The sequence below is a fragment of the Protopterus annectens genome, chromosome 9.part0 (genome assembly GCF_019279795.1).
Source record: "Protopterus annectens isolate FY-2018-M chromosome 9.part0, PAN1.0, whole genome shotgun sequence".
NCBI lineage: Eukaryota > Metazoa > Chordata > Ceratodontiformes > Protopteridae > Protopterus > Protopterus annectens.
In genome coordinates, this window is record NC_056743.1 from 1747518550 (window position 1) to 1747541110 (window position 22561).

Consider the following 22561-nt stretch of genomic DNA (forward strand, 5'->3'; position numbering starts at 1 on the left):
GAGAGTGGCCATCGACAGGAAAGCACTTCTTCTCAAAGTAGCTTTTTTGTTTTATGTAAACTCAAATTTTCTACTTTTTCCTCTTGCCAACAGGAACATGCAGATAAAGAGTGCTTTTTATACTAATATACACTTTTCTACCATTTCAACTGATCTAGAGGGTCTGCTTTAAAGTAGGACATTCTGCTACTCAAGTCAGAAGTGACAAACTTCATGATACCCATGCAGACGGGAACTGAAAGTTTGACTGCTGAATCCTTTACTACGGCACTGTACGAGCACATCCACTCGTGCATGAATCGTGCCATCCCCAATAGAACTGAGACGCTCTCCTCCAAAAAAGGAAGCCAATCTGGTGGTTCCTTGCCATAAACAAACTTTACAACAAAAGAAAGAAACTGTTGCAGAAAAGAGGAAAATCCCAGGATACAAAAACTCCCTTACCAGCCTCAGTAAGAAGCTGAGATCCCTCATAAAATCCTCCAAAGCTAGTTACGAAAATAAAATTGCCAAAGATTCCAAAGACAACCACAAGGCATTCTATAGCTATGTCAAGAATCTAAATGGCAATGCTCAGATCTGCTCTGAGCTACAACAGAATGGCATTAGATATACTGATCTCAAGGATATTGCCAATATCCTGTCAGATTGATTCAGTGCAAACTTCACCCCCCTCTCACCCCCTAAAGGGCCTATCTCAATACCGAAAGATTGCCAAATTCCAGTAATAATGGCCACACAGGTAAAAAACGCACTCTCCAAAGCTAAGGATACAGCATCCATGGGACCAGACGACATCCCAGGCTGTGTACTACATGAACTACAAAATGAACTGGCACCTCAACTAAGTGTCATGTTTAATCATAGCCTCTCCTCAGACTTCGTGCCCACTGAGTGGTGCACAGCTACAGTTATCCCACTCCACAAGGGGGGATCCACCTTGGATCCCAGGAACTGCTGCCCCATCAGTCTGATGAGCCTGATCTGCAAGGCCATGGAATGTATTATCATGGAAATTATAAACAAAGACATTGGCAACCTTCAAACACTGGACCCCATGCAGTTTGGGTTCGTGAAGGGCCGATCTTGTCTCCTGAACCTGATTGACTTCTTTGAATCAGTCGCCAGAGCCATGGACAAGGGTAAGGTGGTCCACACAGCCTATCTGGACCTCGCCAAGGCCTTCAACACCATCCCCCACTCTGGAATCATAGATAAACTTACTAAGCTGGGCATTAATCCCTATGCCACTTGATGGGTTGCCAACTGGCTTACTGACAGAACCCACACTGTAAAAGTAGCCCACTCCAAATCCAGCTCCAGACAAGTGACAAGTGGAAGTACCTTAGGGTTCAGTCCTGGGACCGCTCTTGTTTGGCATCTCCTTCTCTGATGTACAGGCCAACACTAATGGACTCTGGCTAACAAAGTTTGCAGATGACTGCAAACTGGGAGCCATTATTGAATCCCCAAATGATGTGGATATTCTACAAAAGGGCCTTACAGAAACAGATACTTGGTGCCAGAGCCATGGGCTCAAGCTCAATGCCAAGAAATGTGTAGTTATCCCCTTTGGGAAAAAACATGTACCCATGAATTACCACATAGGTGGCAGTACACTAAACACTGAAAGTGTGATAAGAGACTTAGGGACACAGGTGGACAGTGGTCTCACCTTCGATAACCACATCGCCACAACAGTCAGGAAATCCTTCTATGTGGCACACCTCATCACTAAGGGCTTTTCATCCAGAAAAATGGAGGTCATTGTCCCACTGTACTCATCCCTTATTAGACCCATTATAGAATACAGTGCCCCATTTGGTATGTACCTCTCAAGACATCTGCAACAACTGGAAAGGCCGCAGAAATACCTCACTAAAAGACTCACAGGCCTAAAGCAGATGCCCTATGCTGACCATCTAAAATAACTCCACCTATACTCTGTCGCATATCGTCTACTCAGAGGCAATCTCTGCTTAACATACAAGGCCATGTCAAACCCAGAGCTGTTGGGCATGCTACACTTAAAGAAATCCCAATTCCTCAGAGACAGATGCTCCAGGGATCTAAACCTTGTCATCACAATGAACAAAACATGCTGGAGGGATAAGTTTATGACCCAGAGACTCCCCAGACTCTGGAATAGACTGCCCATACATGTCAAGCAGATTGCCTCTTTTTGCCCTCTTCAAAAGGAACCTTGATGATTGTATGGGAGATAGGAAATTCACCCTGGGGATCATGTCAGTCACCCTGCTAGACAGGGTCCAGGGTAAATACTGTGGGAAGAAACAGCCAGGGGAATTGTTATGGCTAGGCTTGTATAGGCTCTAAGGCAGATAGCGTAGTACCAACCTATGAACCTATGAACCTATGACATGGAATTCCAGCTGAATCCTCAGAGCACTACTTTTTTTTTTCATTCCAGCTGTAGATCACAGTTTGCAAAGTCTACATATTTTATATATTGCGCTGTAGACAAAAAAGGTTTCTTCATTTTTGGCTTCAATACCAAAGGTCCACTTTTATTTCAAGCATCTGTTTGAGTTCAGGATTGCTTTCTCTTTTATAGAAGTCCACACTGTAGCCCATTTAACTTAACGTTAGAGGAAGAACTCTGCTTCCTGCCATAGTAGAATCCCCCAAACTTTTGTTGAAGGACATTTTCAATTTACACCTCTACCATGTAGTTTGAAACCAAGTGTTAGTTTGAGATCTTATATTTATGATTTAACTTACATTTCAGTTTTTGAATCAGCTGTCTCATGTAGTCATAGCTTTTCTTGAATTTGCATTACCTGCTTGCTGTCATGTCATTTAGATAGATTTCAAGACTTTAGATTTTTTTATATGTTGAAACATATGACACCATTCAAAAGAACAAGGTTTCCCTTAGAACCAACCTTTGCTTTATTTTTAGGATTCTCACCGTAATTGCCTAAAAAATCTGCCAGTATTACATTATGTTCCTAAAAAAACAAATTTGTTTATTAAATCCTCTTTCCTCAAGTTGTGAACCAATAGGAGAGGTGATTGCATTCTTTGGATGGTTGTGCATCTATATGGGCGAACTAAAACACTTTGTAAAGTTATCTATGTATGTATATTGTCAAGTCCTCAGAAAGCAGGAAATGCCAAATCAGGAATTTATTAATAGGACTAAAATTCATTCTTTTTTCCTCAGTTAAATATGGCAGTCTCTTGAGAGAAGGAAATAGAAGGCAAGTCATATTGACTGACAGCACATCAGCTGCTTTTTGAGCAAGTTTTCCACAGGAGATATCTCTCTACTCTCTTTGTAACAAGTAATCCAATGGCAAGTCATACATATATTCAAGTAAATGTAGTAACATTCTTTTAATGTAGAAAATAAAAAAAGTACTTTTCCGTTAAACCCCTACAACGTGTTTTCAGTCCCAGATCGGCGTGTCTCGCCTTATTCCTCAGCGAGCTGTGCAGATCCTTCAGACCCGTGGACTTCTCAAAGTTTATTTTTCTAATAAGTTAAAATAATTTTCTTTCTACTGGTTGACTATGTGGTCTGTTCTGCAAAAATCTCAAGTTTTACTATGAGATTATCTTACTCTCAGCGTAGGAGAAAATGACACTACACAGAAGAGATTCATCATCCATGTTAAAAAGGTACCACCTCTACACATGAAAAGGATGCAAGATAGAAAACATACGAATATTATACATAAAACCACACACAAATATCCCTAATATTCAGGGAACCATCTGATTCTGGATAAAATGTTTGTACTATTGCTCCATTTCATTCATTCATGCTATAAAACTGGCAGTTTTCAGCTAACAAGTAATACATTTTACCATCACTTCTTGCTTCAGAAAGAGAATATTAAACTTAAACGTCTTTATTCTACCAACTTTCTAAGTCAACTGTATCACTATTATAAAGTGTCCTATTTTTCTCTTTAACCCAGATGTGCTATGCTGCAAACCATAGCTCTCACATTAGTGGGACAAAAGCCCAAAATTAGGGCAACTGTTAAAATGCTACAAAAATTAACAGAACAAAAGGTTCGGCATCAGCATGGCCTTTCTGCACAAGGTGAAGTAAAAAAAGTCTACTAACTGCAATCTCCCAGTGACTTAACCCCCCCCCCCCCCACACACACACACACACAGATGACAGCTGGCACAAAAGAATAAGGCAAAATCAGGGACAGTTGAGAGGAATGTTGCACCTGTTTTCGGCTTGCATTTTTTATACGAGCTATCTAAAGTAAAAATCCCGGTATTGTGAAACAAACATCTCAGGATTTTGTTCAAAGATTGTGTAAAACCTCAATTCTGTGATTAATACAGCTGTCGGGATTAAAAACAACAGAAAAAAATATGCACAGCCTGTGAAGCAAAGTTCACCTTTGGCTTGCATTAAGCCAGCCACACTCCCTTCCCACCCCCTAACAATTCTCAAGGCCTGAGCAAATCATCGTTTTTTCCTGGCGTAATAAGCCACTCAACGAGAGCGGTCACATTTATTTACACACGTGAATCTGATATTAAAAACTGTGTGCGCATAGTTTATAGCCACAGTAGGAAACTTAATAAAATAATTAGATAACAGTAATCATGGTGCCGATACAAAGCCCTGGGGAAAGGAACAGGGCGAGACACACCAGTCTGGGTCCCAAGACGCGTGGTAGGGGTCTAACGGAAAAGTACCAAAAAAAATCTCGGAACTTTAGCTATAATGGCTTCACAAGGAATAAAACCACAGCACACTTTATTCATCATATATTAAAAACGGTTGTCAGTTTTGACAAAAATAACAAAAACAATTAAACAATTGCAATCGCCATAGCAGTCAAGAAAACTGTTGCCACTTAAACTTATGTTTGACCCTCTCCAAATACGGGTTGGGAGTTGGTGTAATGGTTACAGTGTTTAGCTCACAGACAGAGGGTACAGGGTTTGATTCTCACATTAGGAAGCATAACCAGGCTTATAAAGGCCCCTGAGGTCATTAACTTAGTAATCACTTATGACTTCAAATTATTAGGCTGTATGCTATGTGTCATAGTTCCTCTCTTGGAACCAAATGATATAATATCTTTGGGCATTCAGACACATGCAATGCATTTTCCTTGTATATTTACCTTATTAAGACATTCTGAAAAAATTGAACATCCTCAGGTTTAGAGATAATCATGCCCAGTTCCATGCTTATCTCCATACATAATATAAAACAAGGAGTTGCCAGTTATGATAGTTGATAAGTTTTGAACACAAACGGTCTCATGAGAGAAACTTCTGGCAGACCATGATACATATTCTTCCATCTGTTGCAGTGTCCTTTCAGCCCAATGCACTACCCCCTACCATTAAACCTATTTGCTGTCCAACTGACTGTATTAGTTAGAGACTTAAGAACTATGAAGCTTGTTGAAAAGAAGCATATGGTTCACCATATCAAACAGACTGAAAAATGAAATATAAACAGCGTCAACCTGAAGTTCTATTTTCATGGCACCTAAGATATTATTGCAGAATTTTTTTTTTTTGCATTAGTAGAATTTCTAGAGTGATACACAATTTATTAAATAGTATATACATTTAAGGCCTTTAGCTGATCCAGCAGAATATACTAATCTGTTTGTTATTTTGCTGGTATTAAACAGAAGGTTGGCTGGTTATAATTTTTCACATAACTCTCGTCTATTTTGTTCTTATTCAGTGATTCTGAAAGCATTTTCCACTTCTTCAGCAAGAAAAAGGACTTCATAATTCACCCAGTCAAAGCTCCCACCTTTTAGCTCTTTCAAATCTCTGTTGGCGTACTGCTGAGAACTGCAGCTTTCCAGATAGTTGGATTATCAGTTTAAATTGACAGTTGCTCACATCAGTGGAGCTGATGGTTGTAACAGTCTGAAAATACCAGGAATAATATGGACCGTTTTGTTCATTATCACTAAATCCAATAGGCCTACTATGTCTGTTCCTAGTACTCCAACATTAATTGTAGGAAGTTATTTTATTATGTTCACATCTGTAAATTGGTTAGTGTAGTTTTCCTGGTGACTTGACTTTTTTAATATCATTCAGTGGTGTTGATCTCATTTATGCAGTCTCCTGCTACCTGCTACACAAGCTGGTGAGTTTCTGCTTCCTATACATTTTGTTTTTCTTGCTTAACAGCCTTTCTTAAAGACAAGGAAGTCATTCATACTGCACTTCTATGAGATCTCTTACTTGTCGTATTACATAACAGCATCTTATTTGTAACTGTCTTCCACACTGCATAAGGTATTATGTCACAATTTTCTGATCTATATTTCTAGCATTTTAGTTGCTCTTTTACATTTTCTTAGTGTACAAGTTATGAGGCTTAGTCTTCTGCACTGCCTTATTTTGTGCAAGACTCTGCATGTCAAAGGTTATGGTAGATTTAATGACCACATAGTATTGGTCTGCTAAGAGTGGAGACTATTTCAAAACCACTTTCCATACTGGCTTTATAATGCAAATAACACCTTGTAAGCTTTGTCTTCTAGGGGACTGAATACTTTATTTTGCAGTGTTTACCGAATGGCAACAGCACAGTAGTGGGGCAGTTAATGCCACAGCAATACTGCCAGGCTCTGTGTGTGTGTGTGTGTGTGTGTGTGTGTGTGTGTGTGTGTGTGTGTGTGTGTGTGTGTGTGTGTGTGTGTGTGTGTGTGTGTGCGCGCGTGTGTGCAGTGGCATCCTTGTTGCTGAATCTGTGCATGTGTGTACATGTACATATAGTGTATGTGTGTGCATGCATGTGTGTTTGTGTGTGTGTTTGAGAGACTGCCTAGGCGTCTGTGTGATATATCAGAATGTATGTGTCTTTGCATGTATGTGTGTGGGCATGTTTGTGTGTATGTGCATAGTTTGTATTTGTTCATGCCTGTGCAATAGTGTTGTATGTGTTGGTAGGAGAAAATTAATTCAATTGTTCCAGCTGTTCCAGGTGTTCATTTCAGAAACATGCAACTGAGGCGTTAATTTGCTTTATTCTATGTAGGTGTTGCATGTCTCTGAATTACTAGCCAGAGTGATAATGCTACTGGAGCACACTTGGAGGGCTATTAGTATTACAGAGTTAATGCTTCTGAATACCCCATATATCTGAGTGTCAGTACATGAAGATACACTTAGAATACAATTATCAACCATCTAGATACTTTAAAAATGTTTAAAGTTTTAAACACAGATTATCTATATATTCTGTTACATGCTTTATATGTTTTAAAGGCTGTAATAGCTAAAGTGATTTGCTCTAAAAATTTACTTTGAAAGAAAAAAAAAGTATCACACTGTGAAGAATATGTAAAGACGATGAAATAATTAGACAGGGAATGAACCCAAAAGGGAATTCAGAGATTCCATTTATTACCTCTTATAATAAGGAAACATTAACTATCTTAGGAATAATTACTTGAAGTACCTGTTGTAATTCTGGTGACCATAGTTATAATCATTAAAATACTAGAACTACAAGTGGGAATGCTGGAAAACATCTATTAAGTGTGAGGTTGTGGTATCTCAGAGTATTCCCCCTTCTCCAAGGTGCCAAATTAACATATATAAAGGTAGTAGGGATTTACAGGCACAGACCCCAGCCTGAACATCAAGACATAGGTTCATAGGTGTATAGTAGGCTAATGGCCCTGGAGCCTTTACAAGCCTAGCCCATAGGATTACCCTGTCATTGTACCACCCGACCTTAGTTCCCACTGCCTCTGTTGAGTAAAGCCACTGGAGTGATCCTTGGGGTAAATTTTCTATTTCCTGTCCACTCATCAAGATTTCTCTTGAAGAGGGCCAGTGAGGTGCTCTGCTTGACATGTATGGGAAGTCTATTCCATAACATGGGCAGTCTCTGGGTTATGAACCTGTCCCTCCAGCACATTTTGTTGATTGTGGTAATGAGGTTGAGGTCTCTGGAGCATGTGGTGTGGAGGGATTGGAATTTCTTTAGATGTAGCAGTTCTAACAGAGCTGGCTCAGACATGGCTTTGTAAGCAGAGATTGACTCTAAGTAGGCAATATGAGACAGAGAATAACTGGAGTTTTTAAGTCTGTCCATGTAGGACAAATGTTTAAGGCCTAGGATCCTCTTTGTGAGGTACTTTTGCGGCCTCTCCAGTTGTTGGAGGTGTTTAGTGAGGTACATGCCAAACGGGAAATTGTACTCAATGATTAGCCTAATGAGGGAAGAGTAGAGGGAGACAATGACCTCTTTCTTCCTGGATGCAAAACCCTTAGTAATGAGATGCGCCATATAGAAGGACTTTTTGACCACAGTGACAATGTGGTGGCCAAAAGAGAAGTTGCTGTCAACCTGTGTTCCCAGATCTCTTATAATGCCTTCCATGTTCAAAGGACTACCATTGATGTGGTAATTCATGGGAACCGGGTTTTTCCCAAAGTGGATGATGACACATTTTTTGGCATTGAGCTTAAGGCCATGGTTCTGACACCAGTCGTTGGTCTCAGTGAGGCCTTTCTGTAGGATGTCAACATCAATTGGGGAGTTAATAATAGCTCACAACTTGCAATCATTTACAAACTTTGTCAGCCAGAGTCTCTTCATATTGGCCTAGACTTCAGAGAAGTATATACCAAACAGGAGAGGACCAAGGACCGAACCCTGTGGGACTCCACTTGTGACTGGTTGGTAGTCTGACTTGGAGTCAGCTACTTTTACACTGTGGGTTCTACCCGTGAGCCAGTTTGCAATCCACCCAGTGATACAGAGGTTGATGCCTAGCTTAGTGAGTTTTTTTATGATTCCTGAGTTGGGAATAGTATCAAAGGCCTTGGCCAGATCAAGGTAGGCTGTATGAACCAGCTTGCCTTCATCCACAGCTCTGGTGACTGACTCAAAGAAGTTGACCAAGTTGAGCAGGCATGATCTACCCTTCACAAAACCAAACTGTGTGGGATCCAGAGTTTGGAGATTCCCTATATCCTTGTTTATTAGGTCCATGATGATGTGTTCCATAGCTTTGCATACAGAGGCGCCAGAAGCTGTTGAAGATTGGGGGAGGGGGCAGAGGGTGAGAGGGGCACTTAATGATGTAAAAAGGGCAATTTTTTTTAAAACTATTTACTGCCACAAGATAGGTTCACTTGGAGGACATTTTAAGTTTAGCCAATTTCCATTTTGGTGCTTGAATTAACATTTCCTGATTGGTCTTACCTATCCCATGGCTGATAGTTGTATATTATCCCTAGTGAGAATAAATGTGATCATACTACAGATAATTTGAGGGGACCCATGTAAGGGATGCAGCATTTAGGAATTGCCTCTATCCATTACTGGCATGAGGGGCAATCCTGGAGTACATTTTCTATTAACCATCCTTAGATCCAAGTTGCATTTGAATATGGATAGGGATGTGCTGTAGTTTACCTTGCAGTGTGTACTACATGTTCGAGTTATTATATAGGGAAAACTAATAAGAGAGTTTAGATGTAGGATAAGGGAGCATTTGCTGAGTATAAAAAATCTTAATAAAACTAATGCTTTGGCCAAACATACATCGATGGAAGGTCCGACACATACTTATTGCTTCATGATGATCGAAGTGATTAGAGAGAATGAAAGAGGAGGGGACATGGTCAATAGGACTGAGACCTCAGAAGTCAGGTGGATAGTCAGGTTGAGGGGCAATAGAGGTAAGGGACTCAATGATAGGATACCACTTAAGCCCATATTGAAGAATAAATCTTTATGTAGGTGATAGTGCAATAAAGGTCCACTGGGGTATTATATAAGTAGTATGATGTATTTATAATAGTGGGACGTTCTTGGCAATTAAGTATATGTATTACTTTGAACCCAGTTGTCAGATGTTGGCTGTGTGTATAATAATAAAAGTGGAAGTCCTTTTGCCTTGTTTTAGGGGCGAATGGATGGAGAAAGCCATAATTGCCCCAATAAATGAATATGAATTTTTAGAGCAACATTATATTGTTAGTCGGTCACAGTAGTATAGTAACTGACATTGTTATAGCATGATAGTATGTATATTTTTGTGTTACTATTGGATGTGTTTAGTTATATTTATATTCATATATTTTTATTTTTATTCTGTTTGATATTTGTGTATTTATGTATTTGTTTTAATGTGAATGGTTTATGATATGACAGTGGCCAGTGTTTGAATAATTGCAAGTTCATTATTAGAATAATATCATACTATAAATTTAGTAGTATTGTATTGAAATGACTGCAATTTATGGTTGTAAATACAACCATGCTTCATCTTTGGTTGTCACTGTGTTACTGCATAGGCTTAATACATATTTCAAGTGTTATATATTTTTTGATATATGTATTTTTATGAATCAATTTAGTGTGATGGTTGATATATGCTGTGATATGTGTATTTAATATAAAACATATTTTTATATGCATACATAGACTATTTTATTATGAGTGTTTTTAAGTCAATGATAATTACAGAACATATAGTGCACCTTTAAGGAAGACCTACTGGTTGTCACTTGGTTATTGTGGTGCAATTAATTAATTAAGTAATTTAATTTTTTGTATAAAAGGGAGCAGTATGTATTAGTTTTCTATAGTCTGATGAAGTGTGAGTTATTCCCATGAAAGCGCTTACCAACGTGAAATAAAGTTTTCTACTTTTTACTTTGGACTGATACTTGTCTCTGCTGTACCAACAACCAGGAAAATAACATTTATTTTGTTAAACCTGCCTAGTTTATGGTCCCTGGATATTTGTGTGTTCTGTGTACTTAGGGATGAGCTTTGTTTTACTTGAATGGATAGTCTCTTCTGGATATATATCCATCTCTCCACAACATTCAGTTTAGATACCTGGACTGAGTATTTCTGATGCCATTTAACTTGCTGATGTTCAGTAGGTCCATCTGTGTTAAGTCGGAGGATGCCTTGTATTCCAGGCACGTCACCTCTAAGCACTCTGTAGGATACTGAGTATAGTGATAAGTCTTTGAGGTGGTCCATGCAACACCTATTGTTTAGGACTTGTATCCTTTTAGTAAGGTATCTCTGTGGGTATTCCAATTGTTGCATGGGTCTGGACAGATATATGCCAAAGTGGGCATTATACAAAAACCTAATGAGGCCTTTGTAAAGGGAGGCAACAACATCTCTAGATCTAGTTACAATCAATTTGTTTATAAGTTGTGCAATATAGAAATACTTTCTTATGACTCTGGGCACATGTTGGTCAAAAGTTAAGCCACTGTGCACACAAGTTCCCAAATGCCAAGCAACTGGGTCAGTTCTCAGGGGGTCAATTTGGCATTTCCCTGGAGTAGATGACTTCCCAAAGGATATGATAAAGTATTTCTTGGAGTTTAGTTTCAGTTCATGATTCTGGCACCAGTTATTGTTTGGGACAAACCTTCCTGCATGATGGTTAGGTCATTTGGGGATTCAATAACTGCTCCTAGTTTGCAGTCATCTCAGACTTAGTCAGCCAAAGCCCGTTGGTATTGCCTTTTACTTTTGAGATGTATATGCCAAACCGAAAAAGTCTCAGCACTGAACCCTGGTGGACTCTATTGGTCTCATTCTTTGATTCACTTTCCTGAATGTATTAACGTGATTGTATTAAATTATATTCCTTGTATAATACAGCACCACTTGTTAGAATGTGTTTTAAATTTGTAGTTTGGAACAGCCTTCTAGTAAGCAATGAAACAAAATGTATGAATCAATAATGACAAAACTACCCATTTCAGAAAGTTTCAGCAATAAAAGGCCACTCAAACTTCTGCCATTACAATCCACCAATATCAGTAAATATGCAAAATCTCTGCAGAAGTAAAAGTCATCTATATAATTCCACATTAAAGGGATCTGTAACTAATGGAGAGGTTGCTGCTAGCGAACAACTTTATATTTCATTGTTTCATCTACAAATAAAGTGCCTGTTGTCCTTGAAGAATAAATTGCCTATGCTACATTAAAAAATGATAAGCTAGTAATTTTGCAATGGGGAATGGATGGCAAACTGATAACGGGTTCATAGTTACTAGGTAACTCCTCCAAAGGAGGACATTCATAGGACTGCAGCATCCACTCCCATTAAAATACAACACAGTACAGTATCAGCGATCCATCTGCATACTATGGGAGTAGAACCCACAGCCTTCTGCATCAAAAGCAAGTATACTACCTTTTGTTAGTTTAACTTCCATGAGCGAATCCACATTAGCATGAAAAGTCCACGTCATTAATTGGTCCTGACAGGTCTTGCAGCTGTAAAAGTGAGGGGGCTCCCCCTCCCCCTGGCTCTATGGTTCCGGCGCCCATGTTTGCATATCAGACTCATCAGGCTAATGGGGCAATAGTTCCCAGGGTCTGTAGTCGCTCCTCTTTTGTGGAGAGGGATGACTGTAGCAGTCCGCCATTCGGTAGGAACAAAGCCTGAGGTGAGGCTGTGATTGAACAGGGCACACGAGTGAGGTGCCAGTTCACTCTGTAGTTTATGTAGAACACAGCCAGGGATATCGTCAGGTCCCATAGAAGCTGTATTCTTGGCCTTGGACAGTGCTGTTTTAACATGTGCAGCAGTAATACTGGGTGCCTGGCAATCTACTAGTATTGTGACTGGTTCTTTGGGGGGGATAGGTGTAAAGTTGGCACTGAATCTGTCGGCCAGTATATTGGCAATATCTGTTGGCTCGGTATAGGAGGTACCATTGTGCAGTAGCTCAAAGCAAATCTGGATACTGCCGTGGAGATTCTTTACATAACTATAGAAGGCCTTGTCGTTGTCTTTAGTATCTGCTGCAATTCTGTTTTCATAGCTAGCTTTAGAGGATTTGATGAGGGATCTCAACTTTTTGTTGAGGCTGATAAGGAGTTTTTCCAGTCTTGGGACATGACCTTATTCCGCATTGGTTTCCTCCTTCTGTTGTAGAGTTTATTTATGGCAGGGGACCACCAGATTGGCTTCCTTTTGTTGGAGGAGAGCATCTTGATTCTATTGGGTATGGCGAGATCCATGCATTTGTGTACGTGTTTGTACAGTGCATTGGTGTATGATTTGGCGGTCATGCAACTATTCTGCATTTGCATGGGTGCTGTGAAGTTGGCCACCTCTGTTTTTAGGAGCCCAAAGTTAGCTTTGGAGAAGTTTTCATGGTGCTTACCTTTGCAGGGAGTTGGGGGTGGGGAGTGGGACGGATGTGGATTTCCAAGGTAATTAGTTTGTGGTCGGATCTTACCAGGGAGGAGTTGACTATTGGTTTAGAGCAATGGTCACCCATGTTAGTAATGACCAGGTCAAGGATGTTGCTACCTCTAGTGGGGGTAAGAATGAGCTGGTCCAAGGCATTGGAATTAATGAATTCCAGGAAACGTTGGTCAAGTGTATTGGTACATGAGTAGTTTTCCCAGTTAATGGAAGGGTAGTTGAAGTCGCCCAGTTTGAGAGTGTTAGATTGGACCCTAATATTCTCCAGGCTGCTTAGGAATGTGGAGTTTGAGTCTTGGGACATGGTTGGGGACCTATAGGAGGCTACGACCTGAATCGCTGTCTTACCCATTGTTAGCTGCACCTGAAGTATCTCAGATGCGTTATGTTGGGCTACCAGTCTAGAGGTGTGCACATCCTTTATGAATATGGAAACACCACCACCTTTGGCGGGTGAACACCCCTTGCAAAAATGTTTTAATAGTGTAGCAATGAGTTTTTATATTTTCTTTTTTTTGTTAGGTTCCCTGTTTATTTTTTTGACATTTAGGACCTGTATTTGTGATAGAGCCATTGCCTGTATAGATGATCCAGTAATGAAGTAATAGAACATTAGTTGCTTGGGTCTTCTGGATTCCCATCTGGTTTAGGAAGTAAAACAACAACAATAAAATTGTTAAATGCATCAGCTTGACCACCACAAATGATGAAAAGAAAATAAGATGTTATAGTGTATTAATATTTAATTATTCAATGATAGAGGACTGAACTACACAGGGTCCTTTGTCAGTCATGACCTTGTTATGGAAACAAGCAGTAATTGTGTATATGTAAACAATATACAGTATTAGGCAGGCTTAACTAGGAACATATACATGAATAATGTTGTATAAAAAAAAATAACGGTGGGAAAGCAGATTATATGGCATAGAAACTATTTTTTAAGCTGATTTATACCTTCTTCAATATATACTTCAGTTTCATTAAAAATAAGTATGTAAAATATTCTATTAATATTTTTAGTTACAAAAGAATAGCTTTTCTGACTGTTACTGTGATATAGTAGTGAATGTTGTCTTTTTTTTTTGTTTAGACTACAAATGTCCCAAATAAATCCTTGACTGTAGTAGATTCTGTGTCTTGAAACACATTCATAATACTCTTGGTATTTCTACACATAGCTAGAAAGCTAGATAGCTAGACAGATTGATTGACAGATATATAAGTCAATACTAGATGAGGCACACAGTGCCCCCCTGTCCAGCTATGTGCTCCTTGAGTGACCAGTCTTCCAAGCTGCACAGGTTCATGCAAGTGCAGTCTTCCCAGGTCACAGAATGTGCAAACATATCTTTCCCATCAATATCAGATGGCTCCGGCCTTTTGAAACATAAGCATAGACTTTGTGCAGAACGCAGATGACAAGCAAGTGACCCAGAGCTTGTGTGTGTGTGTGTGTGTGTGTGTGTGTGTGTGTGTGTGTGTGTGTGTGTGAAATGCCCCACATAGAGTTTTCAGTAAGCAAATGGAGGCAGGAAGAAACAAACTCTGTATCCTGAACTACATGAGGAGCTTAGAGACTTAATCTTCTAAGCCAACTGCCACACTTCTATTAACTTTTTTTTGTATGTCAGTCATTAGAGTTTTATAGATCTTATTGTTTGAAAAATGCATGTCAGTGCAACAGTTGTTGTTAACCTTTTAATTGAATTACAGTTGTCTGGCACTTAATGTTTTGAACTGCTTCCTGTAGTCAAAAGTACAGGGTTTGAATCCTCTCACTTCCATTAGCCTGTGGTGTGACTGTAAGCAAGTCACTCAGACAGTACTCCTGGGTCACCCCTGAAAAAGGATACTTTCTTCAATAGTTTTATCTAATTATTTTAAAATTTGATGCTTTTACTCTCCTCCCACACATACCTCTCATCCTCTTAGAGCAAGAAATTTGGACAGAGATATAAATAATGGGGAGGGGACAAAGGCCCAAAAATAGGGACAATTATAAAATTTGCTCTTACAAACTTAGAAAGCAGATAGAACAACAGGTTTTGCATCAGCATGAATTTTCTGAAGGGTATGAAGTCTGAAACTCAAATACCTGTCATTATTTTCTGATTAAATCTTCAATGATTTGCTAGAAAACCACAATTTTATGAAAAATGGACCAAAAATAAGAGGTAAAAATCTGGATATTCTGCAAAAATATGTACAGTTGAGAGGCATGCCCTCACATTATTATTGGCGTTGACCAGGATTCTTGAACTAAGAAATTGAGAATCATTTTGATCTGTCATGTGTAAAATGTGTGGCTTTCTGCAATTTGTTGTGGATTACAGTCATTAAATAATGAGAGACATGAGTTTTACACTTTGTGTCTTTCAGAAAATGCTTGTTAATGCAGCTTTCTAAATATAAAAAAGAAAGATTTAAAATCTGTTTCTGATTGGTGTGGAGTTGTGCAGAAGGATGCACTGTATGGTTCTCACAGTAGTGAGCTGAAATAGACTTGTCTGTCATTATTTATATTTGTGCCTTTATTTTATCACAAGCAAACTTCTGAATGTATGTAGTCCTACAAGGGGTGTAATTGATGGTCACATGTGTGTGTGTGTGTGTGTGTGTGTGTGTGTGTGTGTGTGTGTGTGTGTGTGTGTCCTGCATCCCAGAGCAGTTATGGTATAAAGAAAGAAAGAACTTGATTGTAATAAATAAGGGCTTCATCATATGAACATTTTCTTTGGATACAATCCCTGTTTTCCTTGTTTTGTTGATTTTTGACACTGCTTATTTGGCTATGAATAAACTGCACAGCATGAAGTTTATATGAATTTAATGTTAAAGTATTAACTATGAATACATTTTTAATTTAACTTGTTTTTACGAGCAGAAAGGTGTGAAATGCAATGTGTTGGATTACAACAGTTTGGTACTTATTGCAGATGAGTTGTGGCTATGAGCTGCTTCCTGTAGTGCAGCTTTTGATTCTCTTAGCCTTCATTTGTCTACTGTGAGTCTGACTAAGTCATTTCACCAGAGAGCATTCCAGCGCTGCCCCTGAGAAGAGGCAGAAAAATGCCTAGATCAGCTTAAAATTATTAAGACTGCAAATATTATTATAAAAACTTGATACTTTTTGTATTTTTGACATTATATTGGAAAGACAAGTTGTCAAAAACAGTTTTTTTCTAATACTAAAAAAAGTCAGTTACAAATTTGTTAAAAATTCAAAAACAACTATTAACATAGTCTCCACACAGCCTTGTCATAAAAAGGTTGTAGAACTATACTGGAGGGCAAATATTTTTATGAGAGCTCTGAAATGGATGGTAGAGACATTAGAGTAGTTTGTCCAGCACCTCAGCAGTGAGTGGACAGTACAAAGTAAGGCTTGCAGTTTTTTTTTCCGGATTCCTGCAAAAGCTGTGTCAGACAAGTCAAGCAGCAACACTACTGGATTATCAATAAAAAATATATATAATATATAATATATAATATTATAATTATCAATAAAAAAGTCAGACCATACGTGTGTGCAGACCAGTTTATTATATGCAGGTTAATAAGCTATTACATTTTTTTACTGTTTCTTTAAATATAAATAAAATTTATTTAACTGCATACATTATCCAGTACATAAACATTATGCTAATTACATTTATGTTAATTTGTCTCAAATATCTAAAAAAGTATTCTTTAAAGTAAATATGTATATAATACAGATGGAAATGTGCATTTATGGAGATTAGTTTTTGCATTCAAACAAATATATTACAAATACAGATGCAAATGTACATTCATACAAAATAATATCACAACAAAAATATTTTAAGCTGAATTTCAGTTTCAAGTTATGCTTTCATACCATTGCATGGCAAAAAAGTACAAAATTTATATTTATGTTTTATTTGTGTTGAAATGCTATGGGCAGAAAATAGTATTCTTTACTGTAGTTTCAGTTACAGAATATAACATTCATACACAGCTATTTCAAATGTTTATTACAATACATTTCTAACAACATTATTAGACAGTTTTTACAAATATGTATAAACAGTATGCACATATAATAAGAACAAACTTTATAAACTTACACCATAGTTTTCATTATTCAGCTATAAAAGTAAAGTGGGAGTATTTTTGTAATAACCTTATCAAGAAATATTGTATAATTACTTAAAAATAAGTAGTAATAATAGTTTAATCATGCCCAAAATATGGTAGGTTAAGCTTCATTTGTTATAGAATAAAGTGCACAATACATAATAATCATTGTACATTACACAAAGAATTAAACATACACTGACTAGGTATGCAAAAACACAGATCTAAAATGCAAAAAAATAGGTTCAAGTCAATGTTATTTTACTATCACAGCACATAAAAATCTGGAGTGTAAATACACACAATTATTAATTAATACCCTAACAAATGTAGCTAAAATTTACAGCAACAGGTTAATACAGCTGCGGTCCAGTTTTTGTTAGTTTATTTGCTGTATTGTTGTCACTGCTGACCTCATTTATGCAGTCTCCTGCTAATTTTGGATCTTTTGACTATTTCTTTTGTTTTGGGTCAGAGTTGTGCAACAAAACTGTTAGCATGACATTAGAATATGTTCCTGAGATGCAGCCAGGTTCCAATGAATCTATTTTGAGATTGAATCATTCCTTAAATGACATTTTGATCATACGATCTAAACCCCTTCTGCAAGAGGTTGTTGGTATGCCAACAGCTTTGAAGAATGAACAAAACAAACAAAGAAATGGCTGCGGGTAAGACCAAGGTGCAAAAAATGGGAATAAATACAAAAAAACAGTGCACCAGGGTGACACACAATAGCGTTTAATAGTACAAAAATAAAAAAACTGAACAGAGGTAAGCGCTTTCACTACAGTAGTTGCTTCAGCAGACAAAGTTAAAATGCACTTCAGCTCTTAAATAATAGCTTAGTCATCAATTAAGCAGAATCAGTGATGTCACAATTAGCTACTATTTAAAGAGACAGCAAAAAAATATATTAAGAGACAACCAAAAAATATATATACATCTCTATTTTAAAACATATTATCTTAAAACAGTGAATATAAAATATATAAATGTAGATATTTCTAGTAGACCACTAAAAATCATTTATAAACATAAGAAGTATATGTATATGTATATATATATATATATATATATATATATATATCTATATGTATATATTATTTATATATATCACCATAAAAAATGTTAAGAATAAAATAAAACATGTTAAAATAAATCAATGCTTAAGACGTCTTGCTTTTAAAAAAGGGATTAAAGAAGAAGTCCCATTAAGCCCTGGATAGCGTTCAGCATCAAGTTTTAAAATCCATCTTTGCTCATGGCTTTCTGTAACATTTTCAATGTCTCCTCCTCTCAAATGTCTATGAAAATGTTGTAAAACAAAGAATTTAAATGAATGGGAAGCGTCTATACGCATAACATGATTAGCAAGGGCATTAGATTGTTTATTATTTCTAATATCACAAATGTGTTCTAGAATTCTGTCTTTTAATGGCCTGTTAGTTTTGCCCACATAAAATGCTGGGCATTGCTGACAGAAACTAAAATAAACAACATCTGTGGTTTTGCAGTCTGAATACTGTTTAGAATGTAAAGTAAAATGCCTAGTTGGATGTGTATATGTACTTTTGTTAAAAATATGGGGACAGGCGCTACAAGTTCTACAGGGAAAAGTACCCTGTCTAACAGATTTACTTGTGTCTTTATATGTATCTCTATTTCACAAGTGCTGCTTCAGTGACTTGTTTCTAAAACTAAAATGAGGGGTACTTCCAATTATACCAACCAGATTAGGAACATCTTGTAGTAAATGCCAGTATCTCCTAATAACGTTGGTATATTGATTAATGTTACTAGCAAATTGAAAAATAATTCTAAAAACATTATTGCCAGAAGATTCAGTGTCTGTATTACCACTATTAGTACTAGAATGAAAGTACGGTCTACATCTAGTGTGTCTCTGTTGCCAAGCATCAGAAATAGTTTGATCAATATCCCCTGCTTGGTATCACCTTTCCAAAAATTCTGTTTTTAGTTTTTTGAGAGCAGTAACTGCATCTTTGTCATTGTCATGTAATCCTAAAGTTCTAAAAACTTGGCCCTTAAGTACATTCCTGGGTATATGCCTAGGATACATACTGGATTTATGTAATACTGTATTTTTTCTGGTGGGTTTAAAATAGATATTGCTGTTTAAATGATTAGAGCAGAACTTAGTGATATGTACATCAAGAAAATTAATATCTGTTGCAGAAATCTGGTATGAAAATTTCAAAAAGTTAGTAGTATTATGTAAATATTCTACAAAGGATACAAAGTCAGTACCATCATCTTTCCATAGCAAAAAGACATCATCTACAAAATGTACATACCACAATACTTGTCCTAAGAATGGATTATTTACAGAAAGTATGTTTGTCTCTTCCCAGCAAACTAAAGCCAGATTGGCATAGCTGTTTGCACATGGTGTCCCCATCGCTATGCCAACTTTTTGCAAAAAGAACTGATCTTGAAAAACAACAATATTGTTTTCTAGTATGATTTCTAATAAGCTACATATTTGTTGAGTTTTAGTGTTGGTAAAACATTTATTAGCTATTAGAAATTCTCTTATCATTTCAATACCCCAACAATTAGGTATGTTAGTAAAAAGAGAGTCTATGTCCATGGTAACAAGGACAAACTCTGTATCTTCTGTTATACTGTCCATTCTGTTATGCAATCTCTCTAGGAACATCTTAGTATCCCTAAGTATTGTGTGACAATTCTCTAATAGGCCATGTAGATTACCTTTAACATATATGGAAAGGGGTTCAGTACACCAACCAGCTCCAGAGACTATGGGTCGCATTGGTGGAGTAGAGAGATTCTTATAAATCTTAGGCAACCCATAAATACTAGGAATAGTGGGTTTGTTAATACTAAAATATTTAAATAATGATTCATCAATTAGGCCAGTGACTAATAGATCAAATAGCAAAAAAGACACTTTGTCTATAATAGCATTTACAGTAATTTTTGAAATATATTGATATGTATCTGAGTTAAATAAAAGTTTTTCCATTTGCTGAACATATAGCTCTTTGTCTAAAATGACTATGCCACCGCCTTTATCAGCTTGTTTAAAAACTACAGAATGTAAATTTTGTAATTCATGTAAGGCTCTCTGCTCTTCTGGAGTTAAGTTACAAAAAGAATTATTAAAACTAGAAGAAGCACCTGTATCTCTGAAAGCAGTTTCACAAACATCCATAAATCTTTGAATATCTGATGGAATAGGTGGAATAAATGTACTGGGTTGCTTATACATATTATGTGTGTTATTATTTGTATTTGTTGGAAACAAACATTTCAAAGCTAAATTTCTACCTAGTAACCTTAAGTCCTTGAGCATTTCTGTAATATCAGCTTTCCTTGCAGGTATAAAGGATAACCCTTTATTTAGTAATTTAAGCTGATCTGCATCTATTTCAAAAGAAGAAATGTTAACAACCAGACCTGAATTTACATACGTCTCTTTTTGTGGAGGGGAACCGTTCCCTCTGTTTGATTGATTCTGAATGTCTGTCCGTTGTTGGGAAGGCTCTTGGCTCTTGGCATGATGCCTGAACGGTAATGCTGTCTTCAGAGTAAAATCGTTTTTCTTGTCTTTGTCTAAAAAAACTTCTCTTTTCGTGTCCAAAGAATCAGAATCCACATTAGTAGAAGTATTTAGGTCATGCGATGTTGCTTCTGGCGCTGACGAGTGAAAAGTCTTTACTTTGTTTTTAGGTTTAGTCCCATTGCAGTTTAAGACTTTATAGTTATCATTTATTACAGTTGAAGTTTGGTGGACCTTATTGCTAGCATTAGCGTTCAGAGATTCTGTTGTTACTGCGGTCTGAGTGATCAGAAGACCGGAAGTAGCTTTGAAGAATGCCAATAGTTCACAGTTTGATGTTTTTACCAGACAACTTTCAATACTTGAGAAGAAGGTATTTATGCTTAACTGTCTGTAATGGCAGCGTTAAGTTTTCAGGCATATTTAGAATTTGGAATTGTACTGCTGGGGCTGAGGGTTTTAAAGATGCCTGCATATGGTAATATATATCCCCTCTTGCTAAAAAAGTGGCAGGAACTGAATCTTAAATCTTACGAATCAGTTTTTCTTTGATATAGAAGACTTACAAACAGAAATAGTGACATTAGAAAATGCCATTGTGGGTACGAATTGTTTTAAGAAAACAACATTTTTAAAACGACAATCCACTCTACTACAGGCCCCATGAAAGCTCAGTGTCTCTCCAACCTAACACCACTCTTAAGTATTCAACTTCGGTACCACCTTTAACATTCTTGTAAGAAAAGCACATTCCGGGTCTGAATTGTCTGCAAACAGCTACAGTTCACTTTGAACCTAACACCACTCTTAAGTATTCAACTGTGGTACCACCTTTAACATTCTTGTAAGAAAAGCGCAGTCCGGGTGTGAACTGTCTGCAAACAGCTACAGTTAACTTTGAACCTGACACCACTCTTAAGTATTCAACTGCGGTACCACCTTTAACATTCTTGTAAGAAAAGCACAGTCCAGGTCTGAGCTGTCTGCAAACAGCTACTGTTAACTTTGAACCTGACACCACTCTTAAGTATTCAACTGCGGTACCACCTTTAACATTCTTGTAAGAAAAGCGCAGTCCGGGTCTGAACTGTCTGCAAACAGCTACAGTTAACTTTGAACCTAACACCACTCTTAAGTATTCAACTGCGGTACCACCTTTAACATTCTTGTAAGAAAAGCGCAGTTCGGGTCTGAACTGTCTGCAAACAGCTACAGTTAACTTTGAACCTAACACCACTCTTAAGTATTCAACTGCGGTACCACCTTTAACATTCTTGTAAGAAAAGCGCAGTCCGGGTCTGAACTGTCTGCAAACAGCTACAGTTAACTTTGAACCTAACACCACTCTTAAGTATTCAACTTCGGTACCACCTTTAACATTCTTGTAAGAAAAGCGCAGTCCGGGTCTAAACTGTCTGCAAACAGCTGCAGTTAACATTGAACCTAACACCACTCTTAAGTATTCAACTTCGGTACCACCTTTAACATTCTTGTAAGAAAAGCGCAGTCCGGGTCTGAACTGTCTGCAAACAGCTACAGTTAACTTTGAACCTAACACCACTCTTAAGTATTCAACTGCGGTACCACCTTTAACATTCTTGTAAGAAAAGCGTAGTCCGGATCTGAACTGTCTGAAAACAGCTACAGTTAACTTTGAACCTAACACCATTCTTAAGTATTCAACTGCGGTACCACCTTTAACATTCTTGTAAGA